Source organism: Hylobates moloch, unplaced genomic scaffold, assembly GCF_009828535.3.
Source record: "Hylobates moloch isolate HMO894 unplaced genomic scaffold, HMol_V3 SCAFFOLD_17, whole genome shotgun sequence".
Lineage (NCBI taxonomy): Eukaryota > Metazoa > Chordata > Mammalia > Primates > Hylobatidae > Hylobates > Hylobates moloch.
The window spans coordinates 64,736,976-64,753,720 of NW_026652292.1; the positions used below are offsets into that span (position 1 = coordinate 64,736,976).

At 39.6% G+C, this 16,745-nt stretch overlaps 1 protein-coding gene across 2 annotated transcripts in view; it reads left to right on the forward strand.

Annotated features, from left to right (window-relative positions):
• Window positions 1-16,745, forward strand: part of KCNIP4 (potassium voltage-gated channel interacting protein 4) — a 549,793-nt gene that overhangs the window by 290,437 nt on the left and 242,611 nt on the right. Inside the window, exon 1 of one of the 2 annotated variants that reach the window (XM_058430258.1) lies at window positions 4,183-4,842. The exons of the other annotated variant lie outside the window; for it this stretch is intronic. The gene's annotated coding sequence lies outside the window, so the exon portion shown is untranslated. Of the gene's footprint in view, window positions 1-4,182; window positions 4,843-16,745 lie in introns of those variants that run through there. 2 annotated transcript variants of the gene reach the window in all.

Below are 16,745 nucleotides of genomic sequence, written 5' to 3' on the forward strand. Positions count from 1 at the left end.
AGGTTTCTTACACAAATCCCAGTGGTGCCAACTTTCTGCCCAGTGATTATAGTTGTCTCATCCTTCTCATCCAGGAGAGCGGAAGGGAATACTTTACAAAGAGAAATGTATACACCTATCCCCTGCCTTGAGGCAGAGAGGGGGAAGGTAGACAGTTTTTCCTGAGTCTCCTATTTCAGTTGCCTTCAATTGAAAATAACCCTTATGCCAAAGTGACATATTTTGGAGTAACATTTTCTGATTCCCTTCATAGGCTAATAATCTTACATTTAAATTTGACTTAACTAGTTTCTATATACATTGTGATTCTATGTATTTGAAGAGAGAACAGGTAGATCGTAAATATATTTAATTTTAACGTTTTTCTCAATCTTGCTACACTTATTTTTGCATTTATTATAATGTCAACAAACAATATGAGGAACATTTCTTAACTGAGACTATCACCTGGTGAAATTTCAAACTGAAGCTATAACAAAGAAGGAAAAATGATCCATTTCAGGTTTTAGATAAATCATCCCATTTGAGATTATTTAAAGGATCACAATGGATTGGGGCAAGGAAATGTAAAGTCTACTGACCCTCTCTCTTTAACAGACTGGTCAGTTGATTTGGACACGCCTCCTTGGAGTGAGTTTTTACTTTCCTAAGAGTTTCTGTCAATATTTTCCTTTCTAACTCTCTAAACCAGTTAAAGGGCCCCAGTTAAAGAACCATTCAACATGGTGCAGAGGGGCCTGAGAGTGAGGTGGTGAATGATAAAGTAGGCAGAACCTGGTACCGAGTATACCCACATTCAAATCCCAGTTCTACCAAGTGCCATCTATGAGGCTTCAGGCAAGTGGATTAACCTTTTAAAGCCTGAATTTTCTCCTTGAAACCAAATTATTTCAAGGAACTATAAAAGGATTAAATTAGTTAATATCTATAGTTTTTTTTTTTTTTTTTTTTTTTTGAGATGGAGTCTTGCTCTGTCGCCCAGGCTGGAGTGCAGTGGCACGATCTCGGCTCACTGCAAGCTCAGCCTCTGGGTTCACGCCATTCTCCTGCCTCAGCCTCCCGAGTAGCTGGAACTACAGGTGCCCACCACCACGCCTGGCTAATTTTTTTTGTATTTTTAGTAGAGACGGGGTTTCACCGTGTTAGCCAGGATGGTCTCAATCTCCTGACCTCGTGATCCGCCTGCCTCGACCTCCCAAAGTGCTGGGATTACAGGCATGAGCCACCATGCCCAGCCAATATCTATAAATATTTTAGGGTAGTGCCTGACACTTAAAAGTTCTCCATAAATGTTAGTAGCTACTATTTTTGGAGTAAATCAGGTATAAATCCTGGTTATGTCCCTTGTTGAATGTAATTTTGTGAAAATAAATGAATCCCAATGCGCCTTAGTTTTTATTCTTCTTTGAAATAGTGATAATAACACCTAACCTATTGATTTGGGGTGAGCTGAAACTAATTTATACATGTAAACTACATAATATGGTGCCTGGCTTAGAATCAATGGGTAAAAGCCATTAGTGTACCTTTGGTATTCCCTTCCTTTGGTATGAAAGACAGACCTCTGCTGGACGACTCATTACAATGTAAAGAAAGGGGTGAGCCAGTCAATGAGGGAGAAAGCCAGGATGTTTTAATATAACGAACTGGGTTGAGGCTAGCAAATTACGGCAACAAAATGGTTGAGCCATGATCTGGAGTTACTTCTTTAAATTTTTTAAATATTAAAAATAGAGGTAGAGTCTCACTATGTTTGAGTTGGTCTCAAACTCCTGAGTTCAAGTTATCCTCCCACCTAAGCCTGCCAAAGCGCTATGCAGGCAACTCTTCTTTCCAAGAGTGGCCCTAGATGAACATCATTCCCCAGATGTCCCCTGCTTTCCTAGACTTTTTAGATGAAGCATGAAACTCCTCTTATGGTGCTGTCGCCTTACAAAATCTCACAGCTGGGGGTGCATGTGAAAGAGCCCCCACATACTTGGGAGCCAGCAGATTCGATCTCCGGTAGCCACAGCTGACAGACAGAGCTCAGAAAGCATGTGGTAAATGTAACTAATGCAGATAGGAAAGGGCTGGACCTCCAATCAGCTGGCAGATTCTAAGTAGAGAATGCTATTGTCCTGAAGGGAAATTCTATCTGAAACCAACAAAATCATATTCATGGGACTTTATGTGAATTTCAAAAAGGATAGGAATTTCATTCCTGGAAAATGAGATGTGGCAATGTTAAAATACTTTACCAACTCTCTAAACCAAGAGATCAATTGGCAAATATTTGCTGAAATCTGCTGATAGAAATAAAGGGAAAAGCATGAATTTGGAAGCCAGACAAAGCAATGATTGAATTCTGGGTTTTCTAACCATGTGACCTCCTCTCAGCACTTTAGTTGTTTTCAACTACAATATGGTATGATGTAGGATTAAAAGATATGTTTACATTTAACTTGACCTAATTAATTTCTGTAATTTTTTAACTTTTGACTTTCTGTAGCTAAACATTGGTGGAAATTTCAGAAAATGGTTACCTAAAATATTTTTTTTTCCTGCTAATTACTAAAACCTGCTTCCCCTCCACAGGCTTGCTGATGTAACGGAGAAGAAAATGTTTGGATGGATGGGTGATTGGGCAGGTGGATACAAGGATATCTCTTATAAAGATGTTATTCAAAATGAAAAGCACCTTTGGCAGGACCAACTTATTTCTAGGACTCAAGGGAAAGAAACCACCCTGTGGGTTGAGATGATCAGCAGGTCTTCATGGGAAAAGCACTGAAACTAGACCTTGGAGCAGGGGTGGCAAGACCAGGGAAGAGCAAAGTCGTTTCATCCAAGGAGACCTTGCAGAGCCCCATAACTACCATATGTGAGCAGCGGACCCCAAGGACTGGGCTCAACTCCCCTCAGACTTAGTTAATTCTTACATCAACTATGAGAAGGGGGCAGTAGCATTCCCATTTTAAACTGAGATTCAGAGACGGAGTGGATTCTCCAAGCTCATGGAGCAAGCAAGGGTAAGGCTAGGATTGTACCCAGGTCTACCAACCTCAAAACTTGAGCATGGTATACTATAATACTTCTAGTAATGATTAAAGTTACCATTATGGACGGTTACCGCCTCTGTAAAGTCTGCTTCCTGATACCACTAAACCCTTTCCCAATTAGAGTTGACTTTCCCTCCTTGTGTTCCCACTGTATGGTGCAGACATCTGTTCGAGTGTTGGTGCATTTACTGGTCACATTTTACTTCATGCCTGCCTCCTCATTAAACTATAAGCCCCCAAAAGACAGAGCTGAGTACTATTCATCATTTGATCATTCATGTACCATTTATAGCTTATAGTAGCAGCTTAATAAATGCTAATGAATGACTGAATGAATGAAAGCCTGTTGCCTTCCAGTCACTATGCCCACTGCTTGGCAAGTCAGTTAACCTCTTCATGCTTTGTTTTCGTCACCTACAAAGTTAAAAGGATTAGAATTAACTTATAATCTGCCACTCATGTGGTAGATTAACTCATCTACCACGTAGAGATGTAGGGATAAGTAAATTGTGGAAAAGTCACTACAATATTGATGAGCACATAGTAATGCTTAGTACATGTTAACTATTATTGTGATCACATTTAATTCCCATAATTCCCTCTAAATGGAGAACTTTAAATGAAGTATTATAATCTTGACTGTATAGAATAGGACTGGTTATTAGAGTGGTTAAGTGTCTTGCACAAGATCACATAGCAAGAAGCAGAACTTGCAAATGACCGTGGGGGTCTGAGATATTACTCACAAACCCTCATATTTCCAGTTCACATACAGGGTCCCTGTTGATTCTCTTCATCTCCATGTTTAGGTTGGGCTTCAGTAGACTGGAGATAACCAACAAAGTGATTCAGCCAGTGTGGTCCTGGCGCAGTACAGGGTCTGTTTCGAGTGGTTTGGACTAGCACACCTGATGGCATCTTTGCAATGGTACTGTCCACACTTCCCAGTTGATAAGAGTCACCTGGGCTTCTTACTTAACAACACACACTCCAGGCTCCTCTGATGAGCGTGGTTTTAACAAACAACCTCAGGTTGTTTTTATCATCAGGGAAGTTTGTGAAACTTTGCTTTGAGAGAGGCTGAGGCCAGACTTTAAAGGACGATGGTGGTACACACCTTCCAGGGGGCAGTTATGAACATCTTAGTTGTTACCAGATACTGCTCTGCCACGCCCTCCGTCCACGTTTGTAAATATAATATAAGGACTAAATCAATCTCCCTGATAATCCACCCGACGTGACAGCGGAGACCAGAACAAGGAGTGGCGTAGCGGGGGAGGCTCAGGTGTTCTCGTTTGACAAAGTCATTGAATCACGGAGCTTTGCTCCTGCACTTTTCTCCCTGGAAAAGCTGCTTACAGACTTCCACGCGGGTTTTCAGGAAGGGCCTGTAGGCACCAACCACCAGAACTGATTATTTTCTAGCATTCAGAGAGGGGGCTGAGCTGTCTCCCAGAGGAGGCTCTGGGAGGAGAGAGCAGCGGCTTTGGCAAAAAGGGGCCATTCGCAAGCTTCACAGGCAGAAAACTAGCGCGCAGACAGATCTGCCCAGCCTCGCGTCCTCAGCGAGGGAAGCGCGCGGTGCTCTCCTGGGCAAGTTTCCTAGGACTGTCCCTTCTAGCCACGGATACTGCAAAGTCTCCAGTTCTCCGACAGACGTTTCCCTCGCAGCTCTGAAGTCGAAGTACTCGCCCGCTGGCTGCAGCGTAGAGTGGAGAGGTCCGTGCGCTGTGGTAGCGGCGGGGGGGGGCCCCGCCAGCCAAATGCCAGGATCAGCATGAGAGGCTGGACTTTAGCCCAGGTCTGTCCTCACCCCGGGGGGCCGCCGGCTTTGCAGGGTGCATCTGCGAGGAGCTGCTCACTTTTTCCCCTTGCAAGTCTTTGTTCCAAGCCTGACGTTGCTACGATTCTGTAATTAACTCCCTCCACTCCAAAGGGGTCTGGAGGCTGGGATGCTCTGCCAGCTCAGAGGATGTTGACTCTGGAGTGGGAGTCCGAAGGACTGCAAACAGTGGGTATTGTTGTGATTATATGTGCATCTCTGAAGCTGCTTCATTTGCTGGGACTGATTGATTTTTCGGAAGGTAAAGTGGTCGCTCCAGTCTGTGCTGTTGGGCAGGTCTGGTTTAGAAGTAGATACAGATGCTGCAGAAGTTAAGAAGCCTTAATACTCAAAGTAAAAGTTTTAAAATATGCATGTTTGGCATAGAGCATCCTAGTGGCTGGACAGTTCATTTTGGTTTATCCAGATATTTGATATTAGAAGGGAAGGGATATTGTACCATTATCTTTCTATTTGAAATCTACTTGGGTTTAGTATTTTGTGGGTTAAATATTTTTCTAAGGTGGGGAGTTAGGACTGTCTCCTATGGGGTGATAATACGGCTTGGTATTTGGTTGTCAAGTTCATGCTGGCTACCACGCCTTAATGTCATTAGTGATTTCATCCTATGAAAGAGTATCTTGATTTGTGAAGAGAATATCTGTGTGTGCCTCATTAGTTAGGAGGTGTGGGGGTGAACGCGGGTGGTTTATTATGATATAAGATGGGTAAGCTTTTGATATGAAATTGAGTTAATTGGTGCTCAGCAAAAATGTGCTTTGAACACTTGATTTGCAAGTGTTTCATTTGCATTCCCCAGTGAGTCTCATTGCTCATGTGTCTCCTGAGTGGGAACTCATACACACGAGACAAGACTATTGCTATCAATAAAAATTAGATCCATCTAACATAAATTTTACTCTTGCTATCCAAAATGAATTTTGTTATTCAAAGATTGGAGAGTTTTAAAAAGTTGATTAACTTTGCTTTAACTATTTGAATGTATATGTGTGTATCAAACACACACAATGTTTATGAAATAATGCTTTTACTAAAATAATACCCTTTGAATCATTTAAACCTAAATCATTTGATATCAATTCTACATGCGAGCTCTTCTTTCTTCCTAAGTGAAAGAATGGCGTCCGTGAGATACTTGCTAATATTTCTTCCAGATATGGATATGATCTTTTATTGCCAAGTTATGAATATTTACCTCTCACATTGTGTTGAATATGGGGAGATGGAAATATTCAAACTTGCCCATGCTTTCTGTAATCTTTCTAACTATAGGAGCTAAGACCTCATAGCTATGATGACATCATCCCAAACAAGATCCGGTATACAGGTTGTTTCTGTTAATATGTTAATGATGGTCAACGTATCTTATCTTCAGAAAGTCCTTTTATTCTACAGAGTAGGTTCATTAGGTTCTAACTGTTTAGACAATATAAGAACATACGTTCTCTTGTAATCTTCATATCTTCTTTAAAGTATTCTCAATAAGTTCTGCTTAGACACAATACAAATAATACTGTAATGGGATTAAAATCTCAGAATTTAGTTCTTTTTCCTTTTCTTATATTTCACAGTAATTTTATTTAACCCCTGAAGGATATCAGTGCATAAGCAGGCTTCTCCAATGTTACACAATTTTGCATTCTCTTGAGATTTCTGCCTCAATGCACTAAATGCTGGTGTCTTAATACAGTACAAGTAATTTCAATTTCTATGATTGGAATAATTTGCTTCTGTTTTGTCACCACGTTTTTGTTCTCTGGACTTAGTTGAGCCATAGCCCCCAACTTTAGCGCGTTGTACTGGAGCTGACTTGGTTTCAGAGTTGGGTTCTAAAGGACAACCTCCACGAATGTATTGAGGAAGTCAACTTTCACAGTATTATGCGGACAGCGCACAGTTCTTATATTGTCAATGTTAATAACGTAGAAATTTAAAATCAAAAGTCCCAAGTGTAAGGCCCCTGGCAATGATTCAGCTTTTATTCTTCAAGGTCTGTTTCATATCACTTAAAGTTGAAGGTTTGCAGATTCAAACTTCAAATTTGAGTTTCAACAAAATGAAAATTAGAATTGTAAACCTGACTCCCTCAACTAGAATCATAGAAATTTTGAGTTGGTCTGAGAAGTCTTCCTTGGGAGAGATATCTAAATCATATTCCTATCCATATCTGAATCTATATTTCTATATCTACACACACAAACATACACATAGAGATGTACATAAATATTTATAGCTATTATGTGAAATGTTCAGTAAGCTGGAGAAACTTTTGATGCAATATAGAATCCATGATCATGCTAAAACACAAGGATGCAGGTTATCACCATACATGAGGGAAGACCCATATATACTTGTTGAGTCAGTCCCTTTTTCCTCTGAAATACATGTTAGGAAATACTAGTCTGGGCTAACTCTTATTTTGCGTAGGAGACAACTACAATCCGGTGAAGTTAACTGACTTGTCATAAGGCAAATGTAACTGGGAGCAGAAGCAGGATCAAAACCAAAGACTACTGAATCCTACGCAGTGCTTTTCCTACTACAACATACTTTTATACATCTTCCTTAATGTTGAGAAAGGGGATAAATGAAAATGCACATGGGAATTTTCTGGAATTCTTGAGTCTTTTCCTGAATTGGCTAATACCATATGAAATATTTGTGGCAAATGCATTTAGAAGAAAATCATATAACAGGCATATAATTTCTACAAGGCTCTGACCTCAATCCAGGAATGGGACCCAAGCATGGGATATAAATGAGCTAAGCCAGACCACTGACGTTTGTCATAGATTAGAGGCAAAATTAGTACAAAAGCAAGCCAAGTGGTCTCCTCAGCCCCTTTCAGACCTCTAAGATCTGCACTGAATTTTGACTAAGTGTGACTTACATTCAATCATGATGAATGTCCAGTTCAAGCAGAGTCCAAGGATGAAGTCCAGTGAGAAGGTGACATCTCTATCCTAGGCCTGCTGCCTGTTTCTTTAGACTATGACATTGTCTAAGCAGAAACAGAACCTGGACTTTTTGATCAGTAGCCATGTAAAGGATTGAGAAAAAAAGGCAGCTAAAGTGCAAACCACCATAAAAAATTAGATTATCAGAGCCTTCATTCTTTCTAGCTGCAAATAATAAAGGCTGACAGGGTTATCCCAATGCAAATTGCTAAACTCTTCACTAAGATTGCACCACCTAGAAAATATGACCCACAATAGTCCAGAGAATTAGCCTCTTTTTTTTTTTTTTTAATGGTGGAGAAGTGAAGGTGAAAAGGCCCAGAGTAGAAATTTGAGCTTCTTTTAGGCAGCATTGAGCTTACATGTTGTCCTCAGGAAGCAGTGATACCTCAATGGTACCATCATGGAATATTTTCTCCAGTGTGATTTTCTGTATAATACATTAGAAAGTACTTCTGAGTCTATTTGAATGAGAGGGCCCATATTAATGATGAGATAAAGCAGTATTGCCTTAATATTTTCATCTCTAATGTTGACTAGAATTAGACACAGATAGAAAAGGGTTAAGAGAAACAGTTATTTGTTTTTGTTTCCAACTTTGATAGTCTCATTTTAAAAAAAGTTTTAATTGAAATTCATGACTTAGGACTCAAAAACAATTTGTAAAGAAGATCAAAACAACCAATGTGATTTTAATATAGGGATTTGAAATTTTGCACATATCCACTTATTAGTAAGGGGAAGGAGAAAACACTAGTGAGATTAAGCTCATCATTTCATACTTTAGCTTGTAATCTTGTCATATTGAATTCTAATGTGTGCAGGGTACCCTGTTGGGTATTGACAGAGGGTGGGAAAGTGCAAGATGAACATTAAAGTGCCCTCAACAAGCTTACATTCTAGTAAAGGAGACTACTTACTAAACAAGACAGCAGAAAATAATGCTGGGCATAGGCCCAGGCCAGTAGAAGCACAGGTAGAAAGGTTCATTCTGGAAAGGACTCCAGAGAAGGTTTAATGGAGAAGAAAAACTAGTTGTACAGGACCTTGGAGTGGGAGAAGGTTTCCCAAATTGGAAAATCCAGGAAGAAGATTCCAGGCTGAGCAAAGAAATTGAGCTGTGACTCTAAGCACAGACAGTGGGTGGCTTGCATGGATTAGGACCGTGAGTTGGATATGGCTCTTAGCACATGGGTCTAAGAACATTAAAATAAAATACGTGGCTGGACAAGTTACTTGGGGTTCAACACTAGAAGTGCACACTTATTCCCTAACCATTGAAGAGCCATTGACTTAAAGACTTCAACTTTGGGGGAGCAAGTGGGATAGATCCATGTTTTAGGTAGGTCAACCTGGGAGTAGGTGAAGATGAGTTCACAGGTAAGAAAGTGGAAGCAGAGCCGGGCGCAGTAGCTCACGCCTGTAATCCTGGCACTTTGGGAGGCCGAGGCGGGTGGATCACGAGGTCAGGAGATGGAGACCATCTTGAATAACACGGTGAAACCCCGTCTCTACTAAAAATACAAAAAAATAGCTGGGCGTGGTGGCAGGCACCTGTAGTCCCAACTACTCGATGAGGCTGAGGCAGGAGAATGGCGTGAACCCAGGAGGCGGAGCTTGCAGTGAGCCGAGATAGCGCCACTGCACGCCAGCCTGGGCGACAGAGCCAGACTCCGTCTCAAAAAAAAAAAAAAAAAAAAAAAGAAAGTGGAAGCAGAGATACTAGTTATGCTTTTGTAGCAATTCAGATGGGAGATTAGAAGGACAAAAATCCACAGAATTCCCTCCTCAATAAAATACTTGGGGAGAACTGTCCGTTTCCAGTTTTTCCAGAAGGTCTTATTTAATATGATATCCATGATATGCAGCTCTTTGGAAACACTATACTTTATTTCCGAGCAACTTTGTTTGGCTTTACTAAATATCTTTTTTCTGAGAAAAGAAAGAAATGTGGAGTACGCAGAGATCATAGCTATAGGTATAGTGGAAGGAACTTAAAACTTTGGATAGATTTATCTGCTATCTTACGAGGTCTTCAATTACTGTAAACTTTTTATTTTGAAAAATTTTACACATAAAACAAGGTATAGAAAATAGTGTAATGAATTGTCATATATTCATGATCTAACTTTAATAGTTACCAGTACTTTGTCATTTGTTTTCACGTGGCTTGCATTTAATAAATATTTATTGATTGTCTACAGTATGTCAGACACTAGGCTAGGCTCCAGAATATAGAGATCAATTAAAGATAGTTGCTGCCTTCAAGAAATTCTCAGTTGCATAAGAAGAAAAAGAATACTAACAAATAAAAAATATAATGCATCATGGTAAATAGACCAGTACAAGAAAATCCAAGAAGAATGTAAGGTAATTAAGTCCAAGTAGAGGAGATGAAAGCAATCAGAGATGACTCCATGGTGGAGGTGACCTCTAATCCTGGTTTTTATGGATGAAGAGAAGTGTATAAGATTGATATGTAAGAATGGTGCTTATGCAAGTACTGTATGTAAAACATTGGGTGAGGTAACACCATGTACAAGCACAGGGCCATGATACACCATGTGAAATTCCTGGAACAACGATAAAGAAGTAGGAGAGGAGTTGACTGTTTTACTCCTTCTCCTTAATTGCACAGTTATCCTTGCTGTTTAGCACAGTGCTTGGTATATAGAAGTTACTGAAGAAAATTATGGCCTGAATGCCATTTGCTTTCATACAGGAATAGTGCCAGTTCATATCTACTTATCCCACATAATAAATAACTTCCAGTATCACTTTCAGGTTTCCATAGTAGCCTAAAAACTGTTGATTCATTGATTAAGATATTTGTTATATATATTTTTTTCTGTTAGTAACATTTCATATCAAAATCCCCTGGCAAAGTGAAGATACCTGCACACCAAACACATCTGTTTGTTAGAACTGCTGAGCCAGGGAGATAATTTCAATTAAGATAACCAACAATGAGCTGCAGAATCCCAGCTTATATGAGCTCTGGTTTGATGGAAAAGCAACACTTTCAATTCTGTAACTGGAAAAACGTTTAGATTTATTGCTAAAATATAACAAGTATGTATTACTGTGTGGAAGGGAAGGGAGGATAGTCAGGTGTTTTACTGCCTTCAAGAAATTTCCAAATTGGTTAGAGGCCAAACAGCTCATGAATAACTAATCCAAGATGAAAAAGTATTGTGAGAGGGAGTAAGGCCTTTAGAAAACTCAAAGAGAAGAGCCATCTAGATTTTGGGGAAGGCTGCATAAAGATTGTGACATTTTAAATCTCAAGAGTTGAGAGATCCAAAACTGACAGGTAGAGACTAGAAACTAAAAGCAGAAATTTGAACTATATTTTTAAAAGACAGGCAGTTTCCTGAAATCATTTTTGTAATCAGATTGGCACTGAAAATTTCATTAATTATTTAAAATACCAAGTTTCTGCTTAGACCTGGCAATGTGCTTGATACCGATTAGTTTGGAGGCTATTATTTTCCAGTTCTAATTATTTTTACTTACTTTGGTAACTTGTGCCTCACCCAGTCTGGAAGAGGAGAGCTATAATTTTAAGTGTGCAGTGAGGGGAGTGGAAGGGGAATGCCCTCCAGCCAAAAATCATCAGGAAACACACCTGTGGTTGAATAATTTTCATTTATTATTCATTGCAGAGAGAGAATACATGCTGCAGAGAAATGGGGAATGTCTCAGAGAGTGTTAGGACTTATTACAGGATTTGAGCTCATTTTGGTGCCTTTGGAGAAGGTTTAAGGGAGCAAGACATTGACCTGGACAGGAAGCTGTCAAGAAGCCAGAGTCATGCTGTGATTGGGTAACTTGTATCTACAAGTAGTGAAGACTAGACAGAGACGAAAGCTGTAATAGGTAAAGAAGCAGCAGTTACTCGTATTAGCTGGGATAGGAGATATTTGATTATTTTGTGGTTTAAAGTTCATGCTTGGCCAGGCGCAGTGGCTCACGCCTATAATCCCAGCACCTTGGGAGACCGAGGCGGGTGGATCACCTGAGGTCAGGAATTCAAGACCAGCCTGACCAACATGGAGAAACTTCATCTCTACTAAAAATACAAAATTAGCCAGGCGTGATGACGCATGCCTGTAATCCCAGCTACTCCGGAGGCTGAGGTGGGAGAATCGCTTGAACCCAGGAGGTGGAGGATACAGTGAGCCAAGATCATGCCACTGCACTCTAGCCTGGGCAACAAGAGCAAAACTCCATCTCAAATAAAAAAGAAAAAGTTCATGTTTTTGCTTTTGTTCAAACGTGATTATAGAGTGCTCTTGTTATATTGATCAACCATGGGTCCACAGTGGTGTTTTCTGATGTTCATATTCTATGAAATGGTTTATAATCGTCAAGAAAACACCAAGACCTAACAAAGCAGCTCAGCTCCTTCCTGGGGCCCACAGGTGCTTTTCTCATTCTCTCATGTAATAAGGCAGAAGGCAGAATAAGGCGAGAGGGAAGAGTATAGGCTATAAAGCAGACAGATTTGAGTTTAAGTCCTAATTCACTAACTGTGAATAAGTTACTTAATCCTCCCAAGCTTCAATTTCCTTTTCCATATAATAGGGTTAATAATCCTAATCTTTGAAGATTATTGTAGGAATACTAAAATATAAGTGGAATATCTAGCTCTATTCCTCATCCACAGATAGGAGCCAATAAGTGCCTTTCTTGTAATTGTGTTGAAACAACAGTTGCCATGTTCCAGTTTCTTGAGTTTGACTAGCCGTTCTCTGAAGAATGCTTCAGAATCACCTAGCTGACCTGTTAAGATACAGATTGTTGGACCCAACCCATGGAGTTTCTAATTCAGTAAATCTGGGGTTGGGGTCTGAGAATTCACATTTCTAATGGGTTCTTACTGCTGATTCTAATGGGATCATGCTGCTGGTCCAGGGGCCAAACTTTGAGAACCATCGAGTTAGGTAATAAATTGGAAAAGCCAAACCCATGGTATCTGCAGTGTGTTCTGTGCCAAGTTGTCTGACACCTGCTGAGCTTGATTCTCAAGCAGTGGCCAGCCAGCTTTTTCAGTAGTAAACATTTTAGGTTTTGTGGGCCATGCAGTCTGTCACAACTCCTCAACTCTGTTGTAGCCCAAAAGCAGCCGTAGATAATACGCAAACAGCTAGGCGTGGCCATGTTCTAATAAAGCATTGTAGATGCTCTTTGAATCCCATACAATTTTCATATGTCACAATATATTTATTTAATGTCTGCCTTTTTAACCATTATTTTACATGTGAAACAATATTTAGCTGGCAGGTGAGACCATAATTGACAATAGACTAGATTTGGCCTACCACTGTATTTTGCCAGCCCTTGTTCTAGAGTTGGCAATAAAGGGAACCATTGAGAAGGGGGTCCAGGTTGATGACTTATTGTTTTTTGGAAATTTAACTAGATTTTTCTATCCCTTCTGTATTATTGAGGGGATGGGGGGGGTCTCTTTTTAGGGGGTTGGTGGAGTTGTCTGCCAAATTGTCAAGTGATTTGAATTAACACATATGTATTTTTTCAATAAAATGACTTCCTTTTCCCTAACTTCACACTGCTGGACCCACTTAGATAGTTATATAAATCAAGCCATCTGCCTGGTATTGTCATACAATGAGTCAATGCCTGAGTGCCCTGTCCTATTGGTTTTCATTTTCGGTATTATGGTCTCTTGGAAAAGTTGATAATATACTCTTTTTATTGAGTTTGCAAACTCTTATTTCATAGATTTGTTAAAGACCCATTTTAATTTTTAAGATTACGTTGCTATTCAGACTGTTGCACTACATTTTGAGGCTTTTGAGTCTAGGAAACATTGAATCAACAAATGTTAAAAAATAAAATAAAATCATTTTAAGTCTACACTCTCTTAAAAATAAAAGATCTATAAGTAGTGGATGAGATCATGGTCTTTGAAGTGAGACAGACCTAGAGTTCATTTCCGGCTTTTCCTTTTACTGGCTGTGATCTTGGTGAAGATATAACCACCTGAACCTCAGTTCTCTCATTTGTAAAATGGAATACTAGTCGTAGCTACCTCATGGCATTATTTTGAAATTTAAATGAAATGATACGTGTTAAAATTCTCCTTAGCACAGTGCCTATCACACAGAGCTCAATAAATATTGGGTATTATGTTAACATCATTGCTGTCTTTGCTTTGCATAGTCATCATACCTATTATTAGCATAATCATGTATTCAATCATCCAGGAAAGAAAGGTTTTCGAGTGTGATCTGTGTACCAAGAACTGTACTAGTCATTGAGAACATAAAGACATAGTTTTGGCTACATTGGGTTTATATATAAATGAACATACCAAAAAATTAGTTTAGTAAATTGCCTGGGCCACACGTCTATGTAGATTTTAGAGGGACATAAAAGAAAGACTGACCAATCCTATTTAGAAAATGGAGAGCATCAGAAAGGACTCAAAGAGGTGATCTTTGAGCTGCATCTGAGCAACACTTTTAGCACTCAGCATCAAGCAGCCTTGAGAACCACTGGCAATTGATAAAACCTACGTTAGCATTTCCAAGAACACCTGATGTTGATCTCAGTTTCAAACTCCTGGCTTATGTTATTCTTAGAACTCCTTCTCCTATACAAATGCCACCCTTCTTTCCCATTTCAGCTTTAAGTGAAACCCGCCCTCTCTTTAATACCACCCTTCTAATCTGAATTCAATTACTCCTGATGTACGTGGTACAGCAAACACACTTAATAATAAATCCTGATGCACTTTCCCTCAAATTACTTCATTTGTGTTCGTTCATTTTCTCTCCAGCTGAACAAGAGAGAACATTCTACCTTAGTACAGTTTGAATTTTCCCTGTATTTTCACCGCATCCAGAGCTATAAGGAGTGTGTTACCCAGGCTCAATGATACAGGCATAACACAGAGATACCTTGTGTTCTTGCACTTCACATTGTTGTGCTTTGCAGATAATGTGCTTTTTACAAAGCGAAGGCTTGTGGCAACCCTGCTGAGCAGGCCTTTTGGTGCCATTTTTCCAACAGCATGTGCTCACTTTGTGTTTTTCTATCACATTTTGGAAATTTTTACAGTATTTCAAACATTTTCATTATTATTATATCTGTTTTAGTGATCTTTGTCTAGTGATCTTTGGTATTACTAGAGAAATTTTTATACCATATACCTCAGGAATAATCGAGTTCAGATTAGGAGCACCAGGAACCACATCCATATAAGATTCCAAACTTAATCTATAAATATTGTGTGTGTTCTGACTGCTCCACTGACCGGCCATTCCCCAGTCTCTCACCGTCTCCACAGGGCCAGCTTATTCCCTGAAACACAACAGTATTGAAATTAGGCCAATTAATAATCCTACAGCGGCCTCTAAGTGTTCAAGTAAAAGGAAGAGTCATACATCTCTCACTTTAAATCAAAAGCTAGAAAGTATTAAGCTTAGTGAGGATGGCATGTTGAAAGTCAAGACTGGCCAAAAGCTAAGCCTCTTGAGCCAGTTAGCCAAATTGTGAACACAAAGAAATAGTTCTCAAAGGAAAAGGGCTACTTCACTGAACACGTGAAGAATGAGAAAGCAAAACAGCCTTATTGCTGATATGGAGAAAGTTTTAGTGATCTGAATAGAATATCAAACCAGCCACAGCCTTATTGCTGATATGGAGAAAGTTTTAGGGATCTGAATAGAATATCAAACCAGCCACAACCTTCCCTTAATTCAAAACTTCACCCAGAACAAGGCCCTAACTCTCTTCATCTCTGTGAAGGCTGAGAGAGGTAAGGAAGCTACAGAAGAAAAGTCTGAAGCTAGCAGAGGTTGGCTTATGAGGTTTAAGGAAAGAAGTCATCTCCATAACATAAGAGTGCAAAGTGAAGCAGCAAGTGCTATTGAAGTAGCTACAGCAAGTTACCTAGAAGGTCTAGCTAAGGTGACTACACTCAACAACAGATTTTCAATGTAGGTAAAACAACCTTCTATTGGGAGAAGATGCTATCTAAAAGTTTCATAGCTAGAGAGGAGAAATCAGTGTCTGGCTTTAAAGCTTCAAAAGACACGCTGACTCTCTTGTTAGGAGCTAATGCAGCTGATGATTTTAAGTTGAAGCCAGTACTCATTTACCATTCCAACCTAGACTTCACCAGCATTCATTTCCATCTCAAGAAACCACTTTCTTTGCCCATCTAGAAGAAGTTACTCCTCATTTGTTCTAGTTTGATCGTGAGATTGTAGTAGTTCAGTTAAATATTCTGACTCCACTTCTAATTCTAGTTATCTTGCTATTTCCATCACATTTGCAGTTAGTTCCTCTACTGAATTATTGAACCCCTCAAAATCATTCATGAGAGTTGAAGTCAACTTTTTGTCTGACTTAAAAATTGTGCTAAATTGGGCAACCTACTTGGGTCCCCTTCCATGCTGTGGAAGCTTTGTTCCTTTGCTCTTCACAATAAATCTTGCTGCTGCTCACTCTTTGGGTCCGCACTACCTTTTAAAAAAAAAAAATCTATACTAAATCTACTCTGCCTGTGCTCTATAAGTGGAAAAACAAAGCCTGAATGACAACACATCTGTTTACAGCATGGTTTGCTGAAAGTTTTAAACCCACCCTTGAGACCTACTGCTCACAAAGAGATTCCTTTCAAAATATTAGTGCTCAGTGACAATGCACCTGGTCATCCAGGAGCTCTAATGGAGATGTTTGGAGATTAATGTTGTTTTTATGCCTCTGAATATGCCTCTGAACACAAGATCTGTTCTGCAGCTCCTGCATCAAGGAGTAATTTTGACTTTCACATCTTATTATTTGAGAAATACATTTTGTAAGGCTATAGCTGCCATAAAGAGTGATTCCTATGATAGATCTAGACAAAGTAAATTCAAAACCTTCTGGAAA